This window comes from Ostrea edulis, chromosome 9 (genome assembly GCF_947568905.1).
Source record: "Ostrea edulis chromosome 9, xbOstEdul1.1, whole genome shotgun sequence".
NCBI lineage: Eukaryota > Metazoa > Mollusca > Bivalvia > Ostreida > Ostreidae > Ostrea > Ostrea edulis.
Window position 1 is genome coordinate 5,381,769 of NC_079172.1, and position 9,008 is coordinate 5,390,776.

Genomic DNA, 9,008 nt, shown 5'->3' on the forward strand with positions numbered 1-9,008 from the left:
ATTTTATTCCTTTATGTTTGTCAATAAATATAACATATCTCCCACCTCTCTTTTCGTAAAATCCTGGATCCCGGTCTCTGTATGAGAGTGAATATGTGTGAAGTTCAGCTTAGGATATGCGAGACGATGATCACATGATGCGAGACGATGATCACAGGATGCGAGACGATGATCACAGGATGCGAGACGATGATCACATGACGGTTTGAATGAGCATAATAATCACGTTTTGAAAGGTTCCTAGGTTTGTACTATACAGTAGTTAGTATTTTGTACAGTTATAATCTGTTAACTTTCGTGGGAAGAGTCGTTTGGATTCAAGAAATGTTGATATTAAAATGAGGTTTACAATGGATAGCGCGTTTCTGTTCCCGGATGGTGGTTGGTTTATTTGAGGCTTTAAAGGATTTTTACCACGATTTTTAATGTAACAAGACTGCTACACGTAGCCATGTCCCCCACCGCCGGAAAAAGTTGAAGCACAAAAGTCCCATAACTCCTGTAAAAATTGTCGAATCAAAATGATGGTACATTAAATGATCAACTACACATGGTTACTAACAATCCCACAAAATATGAACAAAATTCGTTGAGCAATTTCTGAGGAGTTGCGTCCACAAAGTCTTCATGTAGTGAAGCATGTACAAATTCAACAAAGTCCCATAACTCCTGTAAAAAATGTCGAATCAAAATGATGACGTCATATGATTAATTACACATGGTGACTAACAATCCAACAAAATTTGTTGAGCGGTTTTGGAGGAATTGCGTCCACGAAGTGTTCCTATAGTGTAGCATATACAAATTCAACAAAGTCCCATAACTCCTGTAAAAATTGGCGTCGTAATATGATCAACTACACATGGTGACTAACAATCCTACAAATTCTTAACAAAATCCGTTGAACGGTTTCTGAGGAGTTGCGTCCACAAAGTGAAGTGGGACAGACACACACCGGTATTTCTATACCCCCTTCCGCAACAACAGAGCACTTTTCTGCTGTTACAATCTATATTGTTTCATTATTCCCAATAATTGATACAAACATGCATTTCATCTGCACATATCCAAAGCTTCCGCTTCACTAACAGTCACTAATGAGCTACTTTTATATATAGTTACGTGACATGACATGGCGTCATACGTGTCAATTGCTGTAGCAGCTATGAATGTGAATAGATTTAAGAAATGAAACTTATAATTCTTTGTTTGATGCATGTATCAAACGAAACACTGGACGGAAAACTTCATCAATGCGCGTAGCGCATTGATGAAAAAGTTTCCGTCCAATGTTTCGTTTGATACATGCATCAAACAAAGAATTATAAGTTTCATTTCTTATCATTTAATTATGTTTTTAAAATAGAAAAACAAATAGTTTCTCCCATCAAAAAGCTTGAATTAACGTTTCTGAAATGGCGCGTAGGAATACATATAGGCAAGAATGAAAACAAAAACAAAACGGCATGGCTGTGCGTTCAGGTCAGGAACAGTTACTGTGGATTATACGCCAAATTAAAGGTGCAATGGTTAAAAGCTGAATTAAATATACAGGAAGATAACAAGCGGTGACTGGATTTATGCTGCATCGTGTTGGCGGAGACGTTGAACACTGGTTGTGTCGGTGGAATGCAACTCGGCTCCATTTCAATATCGAGGAAAACGTTCAAAACGCACTCGTTGACTGAGCCCCATATAACGCAGTTCAATTTCATTGATATTTACCAGATCAGAAGTCGCCACTTGCTCCGGCATGTTATCGATCTCGTAAAGCAGACGATTCATACCGGGAACTCGTGTAATCTGTCTACTTCTACCAGTAAGTGGTCTACGTCATCAAATATTGACTATTCTGCCACGTCATCGCCTATGTATGTTGTTTTTTTAAATTAATTTGTATTTTATTCATATCTTTAGTTGTGCTGATTTTTGATAGCAATGAAAAACAAAAATGAAACAAATGCATTTCGTTATATATAATGCTTGTGTGGAAAAGCCCGTTCTATAAATAGCGCTAAAATTAGAACGGGGAAGACGCATTCCAGAGAAAAGTAGTCCCGCGTGCTTAGTGCAGATGAACTCCGAACGAAATTTTGACAGAGAAATCAAACGAATTTTTCAACCAATCAGCATCGTTTATAAGTCATCACTTTAAAAGTTATTAAATGATTATATTATCTTCACAAGTCAAGGGTTATTGATTCGTTACCTCGCACTAACCCTTGACATCAGTCACCATTATAAACTTGGGTTTGGGACAGAGGATGGCAAAATAAGCTAAAATTAAATCATTCAATGAGATTCCCTGTTTAAGATGCAAGTTTGGTAAGATCAAAAGCAAAGTAAACAGTGGTCTTGGGGGGGGGGGGGGGGGGGGGTACTGTTCTCAACATCATGAACATTGCATGTTGATTTTATATGTGGCGTAATTAACAATTCACATTTTCATCCCTGTAGATGTTGTAGCTATTTATTTATCTATTTTAATTTTAAATAACTTGTTCAATTTGCTGAAACACTATCGAAACATACTAGGACAATCCATTGTTTTCATGTGGCTCGTATTACAGAAAATAAAATTCCGAAAATCAATCGACGGTCAAAAATTCTACATGCTGCAGATGCCGCACCATGCGTGTTAAGTTTCGTTTTCGACCGATTATAAAGGCCATTAGGTTGTCTGATTGGCTCCACGATACAGGCTATAATCCAATCATATGCTCCGTCTCCAGCCCATGTTTTGAATGGTGACTGATGTCAAGGGAAGCCCAGTATTCCGATAGTCCGACGGGCCGGTATTCCGACATGTTAACCATCACCAAACATTTTAATTAATAGAGGTAAAATTTATTCATGTCAGGCATTATTGTATGGAAATTACCAGTAACCGCCAAAATCGTGTCGACACGGCCTAGCTGATTATAAATCAGACAATCAATTTCTGACCAAAACCATTCAAGTGTGAATTTAAATCAGAGAGACCCGGTATTAATGGAAATCAAAACTGCTAACTGATGAAGTACAGGCAAAATATGTAGTGTAAATGATCCTTACCATTGCAGAGAAATTCAACCAATTTTTTACACGGACGGACAAACATCATCAAGTTTTAAACCAGATTGCTTTGAAATCTGGCCAAAACATATAACTTTTGTAAAAATAATTGCCTTTCAATGTTATGTTTAAGTCTCTCCTTGTCTTACCCCCTGATATGATAAAATTCTTACATCATTTTGAGATCTAACTGACTAGGTCTTTGTGTATAAATATGAGTTTAGTAGTCTATGAAATTATCAAGATAATGAGACAAATGATATTTTGGTCGATGATGAAAGACTGCTACACGTGTTGTAAGTTTTAATCTGTATAATCCACTGTCATGATTGTGTGCAGGATTGGACCCTTTCTTAAATACATGCATTTTTTTCTTACAGATCCAGTCAGGAGCGGACTCCTTAAGCTTAAAAGTTGCAAGTGAATGAAGTGTGTTCTATTTCATGTCTCCTACTAAAACCATGGTTTTGACAAACCTAAAAGAGCACGTTGAGCAGGGAACTATCAGTAAGCCGAAAGAGCCAGCTCGAAAATCTTTAAGTGTTTGAGAATTTCACCGCGCACATGAATCTAAAGTTCTGCCACACATTAGAAGGAGCCTTGTTCTCGAAAATCAACATGTTGAAAAGTCTTCATTTTCCAGAAGCAAATACATTTATATTGTATATACACATGTAGACCATGTTCGATTCCCAACCACTTAACATTTGTGATATCTCAGGCATGATGGTTTGCATTTCACAAAGCTGTTCAATGACAATAAAGACAATAAGATGTTGAGGTGTTCATGTTCTCAATACTTAATCATCTGTCCACATGCACTTGTGCCTTTCATATGTTTGCTTCTGCTGGAACCAGTTTTGATTGTTAAAGCGGGATTTATTATCTTTTGAAAAAATTTCCCTATCATTTTAATTCTAATAATCTTGAGTGCATGTGTCGTGCAAGATATCAAGGCCAACTCACTTACAAGGATAATTACTTACGGTAAAAGTGTTTGTTGGAATGTAGTAAATACCAGCATTTTTGTATTTTAAAACCTTTCGTTTCTGGTAATTACATTGAATTCAATACTGATGAAAGTAAATAAAAAGGATATTTTCTCAGAAATTCGCAATATCACTCCTGTAGCTGAAATATGAACCTAAATGAAAAGCAGTTTTGTCCATGGTGTTTTTTTTCTTCTTCAATATTTGCTGTTCAGATGAAAGGTTACTCTTCAATACAAATTTTTCACTAGTTGTTATCAGTTCAATACAAACGCAATAACATTGAAATATATTTGATAATATAAGAACACTTCTGGTTCAATGAAATGACAAATCAACATGTGTAAAATGCGATGTAAAAGATTAGTAGTATCTCTGTAAAACAAAGCATAATGCCGTAAAAATAATCGTTTCTTAATGTACATAAACGGATATATAAAACGGCTGCCATGGTACATGTATATGTATGCACTTCGTGTATTCAGAAAACAATGTATTTTTTTTTTTTTACTTCATGTTTCTTTTATAATGTGCAAAAACGTGTGTTACACTGGTCACAAACGAAGACAATTTCTCTGATTGATGTTTCCTTTTTACATGCCTTCGCAATTCAGAATTGGTCTTGAATTCCTCACCACAAATATCGCACATTCGAAGTGTACCCATCTCATGGAATGAAGTTCTAGGGTTTGATACCTGAAACAAAGGAGACAATCTATATAACAGAGTTTGGAATTAGAGGATATGTAAGCGGGTTAATTGAATTCAGGAAACGTCGAATTTATATTGTTACAGAGGATTATAAAATGATGATAATTTCTCATGTGTTTTATAGGTCAAAATGGCCTTATATATCCTGGATACGAACAGTCAACGTTACATCTGTCGTAAGCAAAGATTGATGATTCATGTATAGATCTGCTATATTGGTTCAATTTCAAGGATAGCGAATGGATATTTTGACAGTAGCAATTGTCGTCGTTGGGAACTTAAACGACGATGTAATTTGATAACAGTAAAAAAAATCTAATAACCTATGTTAATCAAACTAAAATATGATAAAGTGAAGTCGAGATTCGAAAATATAAAGGATTTTGAAAATAAAGATAAAAAGAGGGTCCAATCCTGAACCAAAATTGAGGTCCAATCCGGTACGTTTATCGTGGAAACGACCATACTCCAATCCTGCACATTAGCAAATGTTCAAGTCAAGATATCTATCTAACCAAGGCAATTTAAGGGACAAATCGCATACACTGGTTCAAGTTTTCATCAAAAGATATGTGCAGAGTTTATTTTACCTAAAGTATCTTTCTTAAAATGCATGAAAACATGATTAGAAACATCTTCGCCCGCTTCGAATTCTATCGAGGCAACATCGTCAACTTCGATCAATGAATTTAGAGTTGTTCGTGTACATGAGTAAGAATTCCAACAACCAATCAACTTAATGATGCCTCCCTGGCCAGGCAGTGTTTTAAATTCATAAATTCGTCGTCTAATAAGTCGGTAAAATGAAGAGTTTTAAGATCCTACCTTTGTTTGGAAATGCCGTCTGCCATCTTGTTTCGTCCAATCCTGCACACGATCATGACAGTGTAATCAATCAAAACAAAATTAATGCTAGAATCAGCTGTCGCGTACAGAGAGTAAAATAAAATAAAAAAATAACTTGTTCACATTAATGGTATGATTTGGCAAAAATAACATTCATTCATAATACTTGCAATAACCATGTTTATGTTAACATTTGCTCTTACTCCAAGGCAACATTGCAGCTGTTTGTTTCCATGTAAATCATAACAGAAAAACATGTTAGGTGTAAAAGATTGTCCTGTATTAAATATGACGAAAAATTTAAAAATTGTCATTTATTAAAAATGACAAAAAAATACGAGTCCTAAAAATACAGAACGAAATCGGCTGGGAGACATACCCGCATCTTGACTAGAAATGCAATATATAAAAGTAATACACAACAGCGTTCTCCCAGCCACAATATTTTTACAAAAGACAAATGTTATATAATACAATATCATGAATCTTTACTGGAAACAAAAGTGGTGCATAAATAAAGCCATGAAAACCTAGGGTTGAAAAAAAAAACCTAGGTTCGAAACACCCAGCACCAACCATGTCTGTTGGCAAAAAAAGAAAAGAAAAAAGCCTAAACAGCAAACAGAGGAAAAACAGAGCCCTGGTGCCGTTATCCAGGTGAGTCAAGACCTTGTAAGAAGTTTTTACGATAAGGCGTGAAATATGCCCCAATTAAAAAAAATATAACAAATAAAGTATATTATGCTTGTAAATATCCCCTCTAAAAATAAATTGGAATAAAACTCAAAATATCACTAAATAATTCCAATGTTATTTATTACAATTGTTTTGATTGGACAAAAATAAAGCTGAACAAGAGTTTACACATCAATAAATCCGAAAACGCGATGTATTCAAACACGCCTGAAAACAAATAACACAATGCAGGGAAACTATTCAAATTTTTGCAATTGTCTATAAAGTGAATGAATTGGAAATATAAGAATCAAACATTATTTTTGAAGAATTTATCGATGTGTAAACTCCGGACATTTTACTCACAAACTTCACATAAAAGTGCTTCGCACTTTTATTCAGTTTGTGAGTAAAATGTCCTTAGTTTACACATCGATAAATTTTTCAAAAATAATGTTTAATCCTATAGTAACCGATTGAGATTGTAAATTACAGTGCCATACCATTAAATGGCGTTCATAACGAAGAAAATGTTTACACTAGTTTATATCAAAGTTATTTTTAGGAAATGCAGCCGAGAAACAACATGTTTATTCCATTCCTAGTAAATTTGTAATGTTTATAGCATAAATATTAAGTATTAAGATAATGTCAGCTAATACTGTAACTATTTGTATGTTTTTAAGACTTTTACTGACCCCCCTTTTCGGTTTTCCGCTGTAGGACATCATTCTCCCCACTATTACCAGACCCAACTTATCAGAATGCTTGTTACTCAGCCCAAAGGACGAGGTGAATACTGTACTTCGAAGATGACTAAATCATCGTATTGACACAAAACCCCCAGCAACATTCATTTTATTATATGATTTAATGCTTAAATTACACTGTATACAAACTCATTAAGTTATCCATGCCATCTTACTTGTTGACATACCGACCCGTCGGACTACCGGAATACTGGGCGGTACCATTATAATGCATGGCAATGAGGACAAGTAACATACATGTATATTTCTGGTCAGAGAAAGATATATTATTACACATTGTACAACGTTAGAGGATGAAAATAACAAGAGTACCGCAAACGGTACATAATACGCCCCTGAAATGCTTACATAGGATGCTTTTCTTGTGCTATAATTTGTATAACTTTGCTTCAGGTAGATCAGCCATCATGAGGCTGTGACAAACTTTCATATGAACAAAGGGTCTTAGCTTAAAAATCGAGATTTCTTCAAAATGGACCAAGTTCAACAACCTGTAATTTTTTCAAAAATGGAAGAAAATCAAAATCTCTCCCCAGATGCACATCTCCAATACCCATACACACACTCCACAAAATAAGATGGACCTCACTTGAAAACTGTGGGAGGAGTTGGGCAGACAAATTATGTACCCTCCATAGAATATTAATTTCCAAATAGACTAAGTTCAACAGCCTGTAATTTTCTCAAAAAATGTAGAAAATCAAAATCCATCCCACATGCACATCTTCAGTACCTATACAAACACTCCACAAAGTAAGAAGGTCCTCACTTGAAAACTGTGGGAGGAGTTGGGCAGACAAATTATGTACCCTCCATAGAATATTAATTTCCATATAGACTAAGTTCAACAACCTGTAATTTTCTCAAAAATTGTAGAAAATCAAAATCCATCCCACATGCACATCTTCAATACCCATACAAACACTCCACAAAATAAGAAGGCTCTCACTTGAAAACTGGGAGGAGTAGGGCGGACAAATTATGTACCCTCCATATAATAATTATTTCCAAATAAAGGGGCAAAACTCCTGGAAAAAAGGTCGAAATGGATCAAAATTGCAGTATGATCTAGAGTGACCTACAGAGAAGCTACACAGCAAGTTTCAGCATAATATGTGAAAGGGAAATGAAATTATAAAGAGAAAACAACGGACGGACGGACATCGCTGTACCATAATACGTCCCGTCTAAAGACGGGCGTATAAAAATGGAGAGGGGGGGGGGGGCCTAAAATCATGGAGGTCAGATTAAATCATATTTCAAATAAAATTTCTGAGTTAATTCTCAATGTTTCACGCATAGTAATACTTAAACGAGAAAGAGATGAAATGTCAGCTGTGTAGAACGGACTTGCACGTCCTGAGTAACTTTAGTGCCGTCCGAACGGATTTTTGCCACCTTAGCAATTCTTGTAAACAAACTTCGAAGACAATATAATTATTTCTTTAACATAAACTTGAAGTAAATATTGTAATAAAAATAATTATATGATGCACCGTTCTGGCGTGGCTTTGCAAAAAGTGAACACTTTGAATTTCTACAAATATTCCTGCTTTCATGCAGTTTTTGTTCACGTCTTTACCTATCGAAGCACTCGTCATACTGTTATTTGGTGAGTTTTAAAATGCTGAAATGAAATAAAATAATACAGTAATTGAGAATTAAAAGTTTTAACGATTAACTGGTTAATTACATGTCATCGGTCAAAAGAATTTTAAAATATGACTAATCAGTTACCAAATTTTCACCCCAGGGCATTGTCATCCCTACTAACTAAATATTACTGCTGTGTTCACAAACAAGATCTTCAGTGTTTGCATCTCTGGTGTGTTTGCTAAACACTTACTATGTATCCTTTCAAGTAATCTACGTTATAATTATCAAACATCAGACATACACTGTATTATCTGTTTCATTTCCTTACTTTCAACGCAAACTTTGCTGTTGCCGTTTCGAAATCTTC